Source organism: Phyllobates terribilis, unplaced genomic scaffold (assembly GCF_046119375.1).
Source record: "Phyllobates terribilis strain yellow unplaced genomic scaffold, ASM4611937v1 Scaffold_1__5_contigs__length_1240528914, whole genome shotgun sequence".
In the NCBI taxonomy this organism is placed as follows: domain Eukaryota; kingdom Metazoa; phylum Chordata; class Amphibia; order Anura; family Dendrobatidae; genus Phyllobates; species Phyllobates terribilis.
In genome coordinates, this window is record NW_027362761.1 from 127,017,100 (window position 1) to 127,034,106 (window position 17,007).

The window sequence follows — 17,007 nt, forward strand, 5'->3', positions numbered from 1 at the left end:
ATTGTCATTTTTAGGAGGCACCAACCCACCACCAGTAACAATTTTCAGTTTTCTACACTCCACACTCTTGTGAAAATCCGCCCCTTTTTTAGACTCCGCCCCCTTTTTAACAACCACACCGGCAGGGTAATTTTTACACAAAAAATCAGCAGTAGTCTTAGGACTCAGTTCACAACATCTCTTACCACCTCCCCGGGCACTCTGGGACAACACTGGCGCCCCCGGAGAGTCCATAGAATGGTCCACTGCCGCCATTCCATATGGTGCCCACAGCTCCTGCGGTTCCTGCACCATGTCCAGTAAAAGTTTCCCAAATACCTGCTCCGGTCCCAACCGGCCCTTCAACCGCTCAATAGCTCCAGACAGATCTGCTGCTTTGCTCACAGCCATCGCGGTACACTGTTCACACTAGCACTTCATCGCTCTCCCGGAAAATTTTCGTGGCCCCACCAAGCCACCGCAAAACCGGATTTGAGTGCGATGAGAATCTTCGCAACCCCGCCGAGTTGCCGCAAGATGCTTTATACTTCGTGAGCCCCGCCGAGCCACAGCAAACCAGGTTTGAGTGCGACGTCAATCTTCGCAACCCCGCCGAGTTGCCGCAAGATGCTTTATCCACACTCGTCGTCCTGTGCCGTTGCCCCTAGCAACCGGGGTTGTCGTTGCCACTAGCAACCGGGCTGCCGTTGCCCGCACTCTCGAACCATATGTAAGGCAGCGCTCGTCATCATACTGGGGGTAACTCGCTTCGCTGCGTCAATCAATGCACACGTGCAATGTCTTTACGTTTTTTCACACAGTGTTGCAGTTTATTATGGCACTTCATAAACCGCTGTTCACACACAGTTCATCTTAGTCCGCCACCGGCAGGTTTACACACATAAACAATTCATGAGCCAAGTGGCACACCGGCCCACTTGATCCAGGGTACAGCTTACGGCAAGGTAATAAAGTAGCAATGTTCATATCACAATGTCCATATAGCACCGGGTATTACCTTTGCCGGGTATAGCTGTCTCAGTCCGTTACTCTGCCACCACTGTGGCTCTGCGGCTTCCCAGGTGGGGGTCTCCAGCCGTCGTTCCCTCAAAGGCCACTGACATCCACACAGGATCCAGGCTCTGCCTTCCAGGACTCTTACTCAAGCCGGCTCTCCCTCAAAGGCCACTGACATCCACACACAATCCAGGCTCGACCTTTCAGGTACCAGGCTTCACTTCAAAGCCGCTGCCTTCCAAGGCCACTAGCATCCGCACAGGATCTAGTCTTTGCCTTCAGGCTGCCAGGCTTCACGGTATCACGGTATCCCACACACATGGGGAACAGGCCTCACGCCTCTCACACCGAACACACCTGTCTCAAATTAAGCAGGTTTATATATGCTGTGCACAGACAGCCACATACCGACAGGACCTTGCTGATGTCACAGTCATGTGATCAGTCAGCTGTGTGTATAGGTCCTGTGTGCTGTCCCAGTCATGTATACAGAGCTTTACTGTGCATGCAGGACCTGGGTGATGTCACAGTCATGTGACCAGTCAGTTAAAGGGGAAAGTACATGGTCCGGTAAACACATCCTGGACCATTTACAGTAATGCTAGCAAGCTGCTGCATTACAATATATAAAAAGAAAACGCAGCAGCACTCCATTGTGGCCAAGATACATAAAGACAATAAAACCATTTGATTTAAACTGTGTTATTACTCAATGAGCTTTACTTACAAAAAACGGAGGTTCTTAGCGCATATATCTTATGCAGTTTCTGCAGCTTGCACCTGTTCACTTTTAGGATGTGCTGGTCAGTTCTTTTTACATATTACTATAGGAGCTGGTAACTGCCTCCTGTTTGACCTTGCACTCCCACCATTTTACCAGCAGGTGATGTATATTCTATTCTACCAGCCCATTTAAATTGTAGGTGTTTCAGCCCAGAAGTGACATGTTCTGTGCAGAGTTATAGGCTTGTAGCCCAAGAGAGGCATGTAGGCAGAGTAGTACCCATCAGATGGGAGGTCACCTTGCAGCGGTTGATGGGCACACATGAATTGGCCAATTTATGCGCTAAGAACCTCCGTTTTTTGTAAGTAAAGCTCATTGAGTAATAACACAGTTTAAATCAAATGGTTTTATTGTCTTTATGTATCTTGGCCATAATGGAGTGCTGCTGCGCTTTCTTTTTATATATCTTATGCAGTTTCTGCAGCTTGCACCTGTTCACATTTAGGATGTGCTGGTCAGTTCTTTTTACACATGTATATATATATATCAATTTCTGGTATATATTTTTCACTGCTTGTGTGATCTATCCTGAAAACTGCCTTGTATCTCCATGCAATGCTCTGCAGCCTATCAATTTCTGGTATATATTTTTTCACTCCTCTACGTTTTTTATTCCATGATACTTAAAGGTCATCACACTTACTTTAAGAGTTTATGATCCATGCCGAGTTTTTTAGTCTGTTTTTTTTTTTTTTTTTTTTCCCCCTGTACTTTATGGTCTCCTGTTGTCTTTTAAACTAGTCATTGATTGCTAATGAGTTAAATCTGTGTAGATCTAAGCAGATACGTCCCTATATATTGAGACTTAGTTAAGGGGCAGCATTTATGCGGGGGCATTTATGCATACTTTATCGAAGTGGCATAATTTATCAAAGTGCCCTGGCAGTTAGAAAATGGCAGTTGGACAGGGCAGGAGACAGGTAAGACATGCAAGACAAACAAACAAACTTGCTTCCAGGTCATGTTTTTGGAAAACACTATTCACCATTTGTATCTGTGCCATTTATTTTCTGGTTGCTACAATCATACACATTCACCGTTCTCCCACAAATATGGCACACTTCATCCATATTAATCCCTCTCTCCTCTCTTCTCCTATGTACAGTTGTCATGCTCTCTTCACAATGTTATACCACGCAGATCCATTCATTCCCACCATACAACGCAGGAAATGCTCTCACAAATCACTCAATCATCTGCTCACTCTCTGTATCTTCCTTCTATTAGTCGCAGGTGATATTTCTCCCAACCCAGGACCCTCCAGTTATAATAACACTAACTGTTTCCCTGTTACATTCAGAAACACTGCTAATCTCATTAATATTCCCTGCATATCTTCTGTCTCATTCAACTGTGCCCTTTGGAATGCACGCTCAGCTTGTAATAAACTCTCTTACATCCATGACTTTTTCCTCTCTAATTCCCTCAACCTTCTGGCTCTCACTGAAACCTGGATCCAGCAGTCGGACACCACCGCCGCTGCAGCTCTCTCCTATGGTGGCCTACATTTCTCTCATACCCCGCGATCTGACAACAGATCACGTGGAGGTGTTGGTCTGCTTCTTTCAACAAAATGTACTTTTCAGGTTATCCCCCCTGTACCCTCCCTTATCTTCCCGTCCTTTGAGGCCCACACAGTCAGACTCTACCGGCCCTTCTCCCTGCGAGTGGCGGTTGTCTATCGCCCCCCAGGTCCTCCCCGTCAATTCCTGGATCACTTTGCTGCCTGGCTTCCAAATTTTCTATCCGGCGACATCCCCACGATAATCATGGGAGACTTTAACATCCCAATTGGCGATCCTCTTTCCCCATCTGCCACGCATCTTTTATCACTAACCTCCTCCTTCGGCCTTTCACAGCTTGCTAATTCTCCTACACATGAAGACGGGAACACATTGGACCTGATCTTCTCCCGGCTTTGCACAGTACATGACTTTACTAACTCTCCCCTTCCACTCTCTGACCATAATCTTCTTTCATTCTCTGTCAAGAACTGTGACTCTACTCAAGACACTCCCACCGTCCACACTTATAGAAATTTACGCGCCATTAACACCCAGAAATTTATAAAAAGGTTGCAATCATCATTGGCCCCAATCTCCTCCCTCTCATGTCCCGACTCTGCATTGAAGCATTATAACAAAATAATGCTATGCGCCCTGGATGAAGCCGCACCTCCTACACAAAGAACAATTCGGGATAGACGGCGACAACCATGGCACATGCCTCAAACACGTCTTCTCCAGAGGTACTCCAGGTGCGCTGAACGGCTGTGGAGAAAATCAAATCTGCCCGAAGATTTCCTCCACTATAAATTTATGCTGAAAACATATAACTCTGCCCTTCACCTCTCCAAACAAACCTACTTTAACAACCTCATAATCTCACTTTCCAATAATCCTAAACGACTCTTTGACACGTTTCATTCTCTCCTCAATCAAACAGCACAGGCCCCAACCACCGACCTCAGCGCTGACGATCTGGCCAATTATTTCAAAGAAAAAATTGACCATATCCGACAGGAAATTTTCTCCCAATCCCCAAATGTTATGTATGCTCCCCCCCGCCACATTGTATCTTGCTCATTTTCTGACTTCGAACCAGTCACGGAAGATGAAGTGATCAGGCTCCTTGCATCTTCTCGCCCTACCACCTGCACCAGTGACCCTATTCCCTCACATCTCCTTCAGTCCCTTGCTCCAGCTGTCACCACTCACCTAACTAAAATTTTCAACCTTTCCCTCTCATCTGGTATCTCTAAACTCCTGGAATGTCTGGTCCATTCCCGTCTAATCCGCTATCTCTCAGACAACTCTCTTCTTGACCCTTTACAATCTGGTTTCCGCTCTTTACATTCTACTGAAACTGCCCTCACTAAAGTCTCTAATGATCTACTAACAGCTAAATCTAATGGTCACTACTCCCTGCTGATTCTCCTGGATCTCTCTGCAGCATTCGACACTGTGGATCACCAGCTCCTCCTCACTATGCTCCGCACTATTGGCCTCAAGGACACTGTTCTCTCCTGGTTCTCCTCCTATCTCTCTGACCGCTCCTTCTCTGTGTCTTTTGCCGGCTCCTTCTCCTCCTCTTTCCTTCCCCTTACTGTCGGGGTTCCTCAAGGATCAATCCTAGGCCCCCTTCTTTTCTCCTTATACACCGCTCCCATTGGACAAACAATCAGTAGATTCGGTTTTCAGTACCATCTCTATGCTGATGACACCCAATTATACACCTCTGCTCCGGACATCACCCCTGCATTACTACAAAAGACCAGTGATTGTCTTTCTGCTGTGTCTAACACTATGTCCTCCCTCTACCTAAAACTGAATCTGTCGAAAACTGAACTACTCGTCTTTCCTCCCTCCACTAACCTACCTGTGCTCGATATTGCCATTTCTGTTTGTGGCTCCACCATTACTCCCCAGCAACAAGCCCGCTGTCTTGGGGTCATTTTTGATTCAGATCTTTCTTTCACTCCTCACATCAAATCACTCGCTCGTTCATGTCATCTACACCTCAAAAACATGTCAAGAATCAGAACTTTTCTCACCTTTGACTCGGCAAAAACTCTTACTGTAGCTCTTATTCATTCTTGTCTTGACTATTGCAACGCTCTACTAATCGGTCTCCCTCTTACTAAACTCTCCCCTCTCCAATCCATCCTGAACGCAGAAGCCAGGATCATATTCCTCGCCAACCGCTACTCAGATGCCTCTTCCCTGTGCCAGTCATTGCATTGGTTGCCCATCCAATATAGAATTCATTTTAAACTTATCACGCTTACCCACAAAGCACTCCATGCTTCAGTACCCCCCTACATCTCCTCCCTCGTCTCAGTCTACCACCCTACACGTGCCCTCCGTTCTGCAAATGACTTGAAACTAAAATCCTCCATAATCCGAACTTCCCACTCCCGTCTCCAAGATTTCTCGCGTGCTGCGCCAATTCTCTGGAATGCACTTCCCAGGACAGTTCGATTAATTCCCAATACCCACAGTTTCAAGCGAACCCTAAAAACACATTTCTTTAGACTGGCGTATCACCTAAACACACTCTGTCCATCCAAGCTTTCCCCCGTATTAAAATCTTCTTCATCTTCGGGTTCAAACCAACCATGCACATAAAGGCCTCTGTCAGGACTGCACACATACTGGCTGGCGACCAGTCCATGTATTATTATTTATCCTATTCAGTATATCAAGGCTGCATTATACAATATATGTACTTTTTACCTTTTGTGTCTCCCCCACTTCCTCATAGACTGTAAGCTCGCGAGCAGGGCCCTCACTCCTTTCGATATGAGATATGCTTATTCTGTATTGTCTGTACAAGTCCCCCCTAAAATTTGTAAAGTGCTGCGGAATATGTTGGCGCTATAAAAATAAACTATTATTATTATTATATATATATATTATATATATATACATATATATATATATATATATATATATATATATGTATATATATATATATAAAATATATATGATGGCCACTGGACAGGTCCTTGCAGGGAGATATGAATCATCGAGGTTGGTAGCCTCAGAGATGTAAACCTGAAAAAGCAGGCTCCAGCATGTAGCATCGGCGTCCCTGCCTCCTGCTAGGCAGAGACACCGTTCCCCTCACCTCTCCGCTCCGTGCCCGGCGTCTTCCTCCCGCCCTGCTGGCAGCGCGCGCTGCTTCCCGGTCACTGTGCTTAGGGCGCGCGCGCTCCCTCCCTCTTAAAGGGGCCGCGTGCGCCGTCCTAAGGAGTCCCCGGCCAATGGCCGGAGGACCTCACCATATATAAGGCACCTCCTCCAAAATGGAGGTGCCCGAGCAATGTTGTTGCAAAGCCTATCAACTCTGCTTCAGCCCTCAGGTTCCGTTACCAGATACCTGCCAGTTACCTGCCAGATTTCTGCTTGCATTCCTGCGGTCCGACAGTCTGCCTACCAGCACCTGCCAGTCTGTCTATGGATCAGTCTGCCCACTCACCAGGGAGCGCCCAACTGCTACCTGCCTGCTAGCCTACTTGGAGGCTCTGCCGTCACTTGCTGTGACCACTTGCCTGTCCAGAGACTCTTGCCTGCTCAAATGGGAGCGCACACCTGCTACCCGCCTGCTAGCCTACCTGGAGGCTTAGCCATCACTTGCTGTGACCACCTGCCAGTCCAGAGACTCTTGCCCGCTCACCTGGGAGTGCCCAGCTGCTACCTGCCTGCTAGTCTACCTGGAGGCTCTGCCGTCACTGGCTGTGACCACCTGCCTGTCCAGAGACTCTTGCCAGCTCACCTGGGAGCGCCCACCTGCTACCTGGCTGATAGCCTACCTGGAGGCTCTGCCGTCATTGGCTGTGACCACCTGCCTGTCCAGAGACTCTTGCCTGCTCACCTGGGAGCGCCCACCTGCTACCTGCCTGATAGCCTACCTGGAGGCTTTGCCGTCACTGGCTGTGACCACCTGCCTGTCCAGAGACTCTTGCCCGCTCACCTGGGAGCGCTCACCTGCTACCTGGCTGATAGCCTACCTGGAGGCTCTGCCGTCATTGGCTGTGACCACCTGCCTGTCCAGAGACTCTTGCCCGCTCACCTGGGAGCGCCCACCTGCTACCTGCCTGCTAGCCTACCTGGAGGCTCTGCCGTCACTTGCTGTGACCATCTGCCTGTCCAGAGACTCTTGCCCGCTCACCTGGGAGCGCTCACCTGCTACCCGCCTGCTAGCCTACCTGGAGGCTTAGCCATCACTTGCTGTGACCACCTGCCTGTCCAGAGACTCTTGCCCGCTCACCTGGGAGCGCCCACCTGCTACCTGCCTGCTAGCCTACCTGGAGGCTCTGCTGTCACTTGCCGTGACCTCCCGCCTGTCAAGAGACTGTTCCCGTCACTTGCCGTGTCCGTTCTGTCCTTCTACCCTGAGACTGTTCTTGTCACCTGCCGTGTCTACCTTCCCGCCTTCCCTGGGAGCCACCTGCCTCCTTACAAGGACTGCCCCTTTGTATAATAGCTCAGAGGTTCCACCTCCCAGACCCGTTACAGATTGCTCGGGCCATGGAACCCGGTGGCACCCAAACTCCCTCGCTCTCGGACCTATGCCATGAACTGTCCCATCAGAGGTCCCAACAGGAGTCCATCCTGAGCCACCTGCATAGTGTTAACTCCCGCCTGGACACACTGACTACCTGTTCGGGACCTGCTTCCAGTCGCTCGACTCCTACCCCGGCAGCGTCGCTGGCCATCAATACCATGGCATCTCTTCCCGGTCCCCGTCTCTCCGGTCCGCCTCGTTTTGCGGCCAGGCACGGGGCTTCATTAACCAGTGCACTCTGCACTTCGAACTGTTGGCACACCAGTTTTCCACCGACCGAGCCAAAGTAGCCTTCATCATGTCCCATCTAACGGGGGAGGCGCTGGCTTGGCTAAATCCTCTATGGGAGAGAGGAGACCCCCTGGTGTCCAACCTGCCAGCCTTTCTCACGGCTTTCCGGAAAGTCTTCGACGAACCAGGACGGAAGACCTCAACCGCATCATCTCTGCTACGCCTCCGCCAAGGAAGTCTCACCGTGGGCCAATATGCCATACGGTTCCGTACCCTTGCTTCAGAGCTTGCCTGGGATAACGACGCCCTGGTGTCCGTCTTCTGGGAGGGTCTGTCCGGCCGTATTAAAGATGAACTCGCCGGTCGGGACATTCCTACCACTCTCGACGACTTAATTACACTTGCCACCCGGAATGACATCCGCTTCCAGGAGCGCACCAAAGAGGCCACCCGTGAGAGGGGGTTTCCACGCCTTGCCCCTACCTTCCAGAGACCCGTCACTTCCTCCGTTACTCCCCAGGCGCACTCACCCGAGCCTATGCAGGTCGACCAGACCAAGATGGTCAAGACCCGTCAAGAATTACGCCGTGCCGAGGGGAGCTGCTTCTACTGTGGCAGTAAGGAGCACTGGATCCATTCCTGGCCAGAGAGGTCGGGAAACGCCTGTGTCTAGGATCGCTCAGAGAGGTCGCCCTAGACAGAAGTAAACCCTCTCCATCTCTGATGCTGTTGGTCTCTATCATCTGTGGGGAGAACCGTTATTTTGAACTGGCTCAACTTGACTCTGGAGCTGCCGGAAATCTCATTTCTCAGTCCCTGGTAGAGAAATGCCGCATTCCCACCAAACCTCTGGCTGTACCCTTATCTGTCGCCGCCGTGGATGGGGGCCTCTTACCACATCCCATCCAACTCCTCACCGAATCCATAACTAAGCAGGTGGGAATGCTGCACTCTGAGAGCATCTTCTTCCATGTTTTGCCTGGACTCTCTCACGCCCTTTTGCTAGGCCTACCTTGGCTCCAGAGACATGCACCCGTGCTTGATTGGCAGACCGGAGAAGTTCTTCGCTGGGGACAGGACTGACATAAAACTTGTTTAGTTCCCGTTCATCCTGCTGGTCCTTCTCCTACCCCAGCCAATCTACCCGGCCTACCGGTTCCCTATTGGTCTTTTGCGGATGTCTATAATAAAAGAGAAGCAGAGACATTACCCCCTCATAGACCATACGACTGCCCAATCGACCTGATGCCCGGCGCTACTCCTCCCCGTGGGCGTATTTACCCTTTGTCCGCTGCTGAGACCTGGTCCATGTCTGAATATATTGAGGAGAATCTGGCCCGGGTATTTATCCGGAAATCTTCCTCCCCGGCGGGAGCAGGCTTCTTCTTTGTCAAAAAGAAGGACGGCTCACTCCGTCCCTGTATAGACTATAGAGGCCTTAACCAGATCACAGTGAAAAATAGATACCCCCTTCCGCTCATTCCAGAATTATTTGACCGTCTGAGGGGGGCTAGAATCTTCACCAAGCTGGACCTTCGTGGGGCGTATAATCTGGTCCGTATCCGTCAAGGGGATGAATGGAAGACGGCATTCAACACTAGTGTTGAGCCACCCCCGTAGTGTTCGGGTTCGGTTCGGTTCGTCGAACACCGGGATGTTGGAGGAACTGTTCGTCGAACTGTTCGTCGAACACCTTAGAACACCGTCGAACACCGTTAAAACCAATGGCAGGCAAACAAAAACACATAGAAACACATAGAAAACACCTGCAAAGGTGTCCAAAAGCTGACAAACTGCTCAGAAGACACTCTCTTTAAAAAAGCCGGCCGGCAAATTCAGCAGCGGCATACACCGGTACCCGACAATTTAGACAAGAAGGAACAGAGCATCACACATAGATTAGATAGATAGAAACATGTCAGTCACACATATAAGAAGCACAGTGACAGTGTTGGTTACTGCACTTGTCATTTAGTGTAAAGGATTTATTAAAAAAAATATTAGTGTTTTCATGCACCGTCTCTTTAAAAAAGCCGGCCGGCAATTCAGCATCTGTACCCGACAATTTAGAACAGAAAGAATAGAGCTTCACACATAGATTAGATAGATAGAAACATGTCAGTCACATATATAATAAGTACAGTGATAGTGTTGCTTACTGTACTTGTCATTTAGTGTAAAGGATTTATTTAAAAAAATAATAGTGTTTTCATGCACTGTCTCTTTAAAAAAGCCGGCCGGCAATTCAGCAGCGGTACCCGACAATTTAGAACAGAAAGAGCATCACACATAGATTAGATAGATAGAAACATGTCAGTCACATATATATGAAGTACAGTGATAGTGTTGGTTACTGTACTTGTCATTTAGTATTAAAATAAAGGATTTATTATTAAAAAAATTGGCGTGGGGCTCCCCTTAATTTTAGGCTCTAGCGGAGGTTAAGCAGACAGCTGGGGCAGATGTTTGAAGCCTGGGAAGGGGGTAATACCCACGGAGCTTCCCAGGCTACTAATATCAGCCCCCAGCTGAATACATAGCCTTTACTAGCTATTAAAATGGGGGACCCCCCAAAAAAAATGACGTGGGATCCCCCCTAATTTAATAGCTAGCAAAGGCTAGGCAGACAGCTGGGGGCTGATATTAATAGCCCAGGAAGGGAGCCATGAATATTGGCCCCCTCCCAGGCTAGAAAAACCAGCCGTCAGCCGCCCCAGAAATGGCGCATTCATAGGATGCGCCAATTCTGGCACTTAGCCTCGCTCTTCCACGCTGCCCTGGTGCGGTGGCAGGGGGTAATAGGGTTGGGGTTGATGTCAGCTTATAATGCCAGCTGACATCAAGCCCAGGTTAGTAATGGAGAGGCGTCTATAAGACACCCCCATTACTAACCCCATAGTCAAAGTTAAAAAAAACACAAACACCCAGAATAAAGTCCTTTAATTGAAATAAAGACACAATCCTTTATTGTTCTAAATTAAACCATACTTACCATCACGCCCATTCCAGCTGAAGCCAACGATCTCCTGCAATAAAAGAAAAATAATAAAGCAACCTCATCCTTACCTTTCCATGGTTCCCACGACAGCTTCAGCTCTGCTACATCGAGATGACAGGCTGGACCGCAGCAGAACGCTGCCATCCAGCCTCTCATCCCGCAGACACTGAGAAGCGCAGGCTTGCTTGCGCTGCTCAGCGTCTCTCTGTGACGACATCCAGATGAGCCGAGTTCATGTCCAATGAACTCGGCTCACCTCATGCACGTCACTGACAGCGTGGGAAAATTCTCACGCTGAAGCGCTGATTGCAGGAGAATTTTCCCACGCTGTCAGTGACGTGCAGGAGGTGAGCTGAGTTCATTGGACATGAGCTCACCTCATGCACATCACTGACAGCGTGGGAGAATTCTCCTGCACTCAGCACTTCAGCGTGAGAATTTTCCCACGCTGTCAGTGACGTGCATGAGGTGAGCCGAGTTCATTGGACATGACCTCGGCTCATCTGGATGCCGTCAAAGCGAGACAGTGAGGAGCGCAAGCATGCCTGCGCTTCTCAGTGTCTGCGGGATGACAGACTGGATGGCAGCGTTCTGCTGCGGTCCAGCCAGTCATCTCGATGTAGCAGAGCAGAAGCTGTCGTGGGAACCATGGAAAGGTAAGGATGAGGTTGGTTTATTATTTTTCTTTTATTGCAGGAGATCGTTGGCTTCAGCTGGAATGGGCGTGATGGTAAGTATGGTTTAATTTAGAACAATAAAGAATTGTGTCTTTATTTCAATTAAAGGACTTTATTCTGGGTGTTGTGTTTTTTTTAAATACTTTACTAGAAATTCATGGCGGTCATGTCTAATACTGGCGTGACCCCATGAATTTTGGGCTTGGGGCCAGCTGATAATACCAAGCTGGCCCTAACCCCTTTATTACCCAGTGAGCCACCGCACCAGGGCCCTGGATGAGTTGGGTACAGCGCCAGAAGATGGCGCTTCTATGAACGCGCCATTTTCCGGGGTGGCTGCGGACTGCAATTTGTAGCGGCGGGGGCCCAGAAAGCTTGGGCCTCCCTGCGCTGCAGATTCCAGCCCCCAGCTGCCTAGTTGTACCTGGCTGGACACAAAAATAGGGCGAAGCCCCACGTACTTTTTTTTTAATTATTTCATGAAATTCATGAAATAATTAAGAAAAAAAGGGCTTCCCTATATTGTTGTGTCCGGCCAGGTACAAATAGGCAGCTGGTGGATGGGGGCAGCCCGTTCCTGCCTGCTGTACCTGGCTGGACACAAATATAGTGCGAAGCCCCACTTCAATTTTTTTAAATTATTTCAGGAAATTCATGAAATAATTTAAAAAAAATTGACGTGGGGCTTCGCACTATATTTGTGTCCAGCCAGGTACAGCAGGCAGGAACGGGCTGCCCCCAACCACCAGCTGCCTATTTGTACCTGGCCGGACACAACAATATAGGGAAGCCCTTTTTTTCTTAATTATTTCATGAAATAATTTAAAGAAAATTGACGTGGAGCTTCGCCCTGTTTTTGTGTCCAGCCAGGTACAACTAGGCAGCTGGGGGCTGGAATCCGCAGCGCAGGGAGGCCCAAGCTTTCTGGGCCACCCCCGCTGCAAATTGCAGTCCGCAGCCACCCCGGAAAATGGCGCGTTCATAGAAGCGCCATCTTCTGGCGCTGTACCCAACTCATCCAGGGCCCTGATGCGGTGGCTCACTGGGTAATAAAGGGGTTAGGGCCAGCTTGGCATTATCAGCTGGCCCTAAGCCCGAAATTCATGGGGTCACGCCAATATTAGACATGACCACCATGAATTTCTAGTAAAGTATTTAAAAAAAACACAACACCTAGAAAAAAGTCCTTTAATTGAAATAAACACACAATTCTTTATTGTTCTAAATTAAACCATACTTACCATCACGCCCATTCCAGCTGAAGCCAACGATCTCCTGAAATAAAAGAAAAATAATAAAGCAACATCATCCTTACCTTTCCATGGTTCCCATGACAGCTTCAGCTCTGCTACATCGAGATGACAGGCTGGACCGCAGCAGAACGCTGCCATCCAGCCTGTCATCCCGCAGACACTGAGAAGCGCAGGCTTGCTTGCGCTCCACAGTGTCTCTCTGTGAGGGCATCCAGATGAGCCGAGTTAATGTCCAATGAACTCGGCTCACCTCATGCACGTCACTGACAGCGTGGGAAAATTCTCCTGCACTCAGCGCTTCAGCGTGAGAATTCTCCCGCTGAAGCGCTGAGTGCAGGAGAATTCTCCCACGCTGTCAGTGACGTGCAGGAGGTGAGCTGAGTTCATTGGACATGAGCTCACCTTATGCACGTCACTGACAGCGTGGGAAAATTCTCCTGCACTCAGCGCTTCAGCGGGAGAATTCTCACGCTGAAGCGCTGAGTGCAAGAGAATTCTCCCACGCTGTCAGTGACGTGCAGGAGGTGAGCTGAGTTCATTGGACATGAGCTCACCTTATGCACGTCACTGACAGCGTGGGAAAATTCTCCTGCACTCAGCGCTTTAGCGGGAGAATTCTCACGCTGAAGCGCTGAGTGCAGGAGAATTTTCCCACGCTGTCAGTGACGTGCATGAGGTGAGCCGAGTTCATTGGACATGAACTCGGCTCATCTGGATGTCGTCACAGAGAGACGCTGAGCAGCGCAAGCAAGCCTGCGCTTCTCAGTGTCTGCGGGATGAGAGGCTGGATGGCAGCGTTCTGCTGCGGTCCAGCCTGTCATCTCGATGTAGCAGAGCTGAAGCTGTCGTGGGAACCATGGAAAGGTAAGGATGAGGTTGCTTTATTATTTTTCTTTTATTGCAGGAGATCGTTGGCTTCAGCTGGAATGGGCGTGACGGTAAGTATGGTTTAATTTAGAACAATAAAGGATTGTGTCTTTATTTCAATTAAAGGACTTTATTCTGGGTGTTTGTGTTTTTTTTAACTTTGACTATGGGGTTAGTAATGGGGGTGTCTTATAGACCCCTCTCCATTACTAACCTGGGCTTGATGTCAGCTGGCATTATAAGCTGACATCAACCCCAACCCTATTACCCCCTGCCACCGCACCAGGGCAGCGTGGAAGAGCGAGGCTAAGTGCCAGAATTGGCGCATCCTATGAATGCGCCATTTCTGGGGCGGCTGACGGCTGGTGTTTCTAGCCTGGGAGGGGGCCAATATTCATGGCTCCCTTCCTGGGCTATTAATATCAGCCCCCAGCTGTCTGCCTAGCCTTTGCTAGCTATTAAATTAAGGGGGACCCCACGTCATTTTTTTGGGGGGGTCCCCCATTTTAATAGCTAGTAAAGGCTATGTATTCAGCTGGGGGCTGATATTAGTAGCCTGGGAAGCTCCGTGGGTATTACCCCCTTCCCAGGCTTCAAACATCTGCCCCAGCCGTCTGCTTAACCTCCGCTAGAGCCTAAAATTAAGGGGAACCCCACGCCAATTTTTTTTTTAAATAAATCCTTTATTTTAACACTAAATGACAAGTACAGTAATCAACACTGTCACTGTACTTCATAGATATGTGACTGACATGTTTCTATCTATCTAATCTATGTGTGAAGCTCTATTCTTTCTGTCGTAAATTGTCGGGTACAGATGCTGAATTGCCGGCCGGCTTTTTTAAAGAGACGGTGCATGAAAACACTATTATTTTTTTTGATAAATCCTTTACGCTAAATGACAAGTACAGTAAGCAACACTGTCACTGTACTTCGTATATATGTGGCTGACATGTTTCTATCTATCTAATCTATGTATGATGCTCTATTCTGTCTGTTATAAATTGTCGGGTACCGCTGCTGAATTGCCGGCCGGCTTTTTTAAAGAGACAGTGCATGAAAACACTATTATTTTTTTAAATAAATCCTTTACACTAAATGACAAGTACAGTAATCAACATTGTCACTGCACTTCTTATATATGTGACTGACATGTTTCTATCTATCTAATCTATGTGTGATTCTCTATTCCTTCTATTCTAAATTGTAGGGTACCGCTGCTGAATTGCCGGCCGGCTTTTTTAAAGAGACGGTGCATGAAAACACTATTATTTTTTTTGATAAATCCTTTACGCTAAATGACAAGTACAGTAAGCAGCACTTTCACTGTACTTCGTATATATATGGCTGACATGTTTATATCTATCTAATCTATGTGTGATGCTCTATTCTTTCGGTTCTAAATTGTCAGGTACCGGTGTATGCCGCTGCTGAATTGCCGGCTTTTCACGTTTCACTGTTGGCACTGTTCCCATCGATTTGGGCAATCACTGTAATGCCACAACCACTATGGCTGTGGCATTACAGTGAGTGGCAGACAATCCCTGCATGATTGGTGCTCTAAATAGCGCCAGACATGCAGGACACGCTTTTGGTGCACGAACAGTTATCGAACATAACCTCGAACAGCCGAATTTTTTGCAAATCGTTCGGGTTCGTCGAACAACTCGAACACCGCCCAAAACAGCTCGAATTTGAGATTGGCGAACAGTTCTAGTCGAACACCGCTCATCTCTATTCAACACCTGGGACGGCCACTATGAATACCTTGTAATGCCCTTCGGTCTCTGTAACGCTCCCGCCGTCTTTCAAGAGTTGGTCAATGACATCTTCCGTGACCTTCTCTACTCCTGCGTGGTGGTGTACCTGGACGACATCTTGGTCTTCTCTCCGGATCTTCTCACTCACCGGAGGGATGTTCGTCAGGTCCTGCTCAGGCTCAGGCAGAACCGCCTCTACGCTAAATATGAGAAGTGCCTCTTTGAGCAGACCTCGCTTCCGTTTCTGGGCTACATAATCTCTCAGACCGGCCTACGAATGGATCCTGAGAAACTGTCTGCCATCCAGAAGTGGCCCCAACCAGAGGGGTTGAAGGCTATTCAGCGGTTCCTGGGCTTCGCCAACTACTACCACCTCTTCATTCTGCACTTCTCTTACCGGACTGCTCCTATCTCTGCGCTCACCCGTAAGGGCGCTAATCACAGAGAATGGTCGCCCGAAGCAGAGGAGGCCTTTCCTTAAAACAAGCTTTCTCCTCCGCTTCTGTGCTGCATCGTCTGGACGGCAACAAACAATTCTTCCTAGAGGTTGATGCTTCCTCCTCCGGAGCCGGAGCGGTACTTACCCAAAAGTCGTCTTCAGGAAGAATGGTAACCTGCGGCTTCTTCTCCAATCTCTTCTCCTCTTCTGAGCGCAATTATTCTATAGGAGACCGAGAATTATTGGCCATTAAGCTGGCACTGGAGGAGTGGCGTTACCTGCTCGAGGGGGCTCTTCACCCGGTAATAATTTACACGGACCACAAGAACTTGGCTTACCTCCAGAGCGCCCAGAGACTTAACCCGCGCCAAGCCCGGTGGTCCTTGTTCTTCGCCAGCTTTGATTTCATTCTTCATTTTCGCCCGGCAGACAAAAACATCAAAGCTGATGCCTTGTCCCGATCCTTTTTGGTCTCTGATCTTGAGGAGGAGCCTAAGCACATCATCGACCCCGCCAGAGTAATGCAGGTGGCCCCCGTGAATCTAAATCGTCTTCCACTCGGAAAGACGTTCGTAACAGTACCTGATCGTGAGAAAGTCCTACACTGGGGACACTCATCTAAGCTAGCTGGCCACGCTGGTCAGAAGAAGACCCTCCAGCTTATTACCCGGCATTACTGGTGGCCTACCCTGCACAAGGACGTAATAGATTTTGTTTCTGCCTGTGTGTCCTGCACCCGCAACAAAGTTCCGAGACACCTGCCAGCCGGCCGCCTCCTTCCTCTTCCTGTACCTGCTGTCCCGTGGTAGCATATAGCTATGGACTTTATAACGGACCTCCCTGTCTCTGCCGGTTGTACGGTCATTTGGGTGGTCGCTGACCGCTTTTCTAAGATGGCTCACTTCGTTCCCCTGCCGGGCCTCCCGTCTGCAT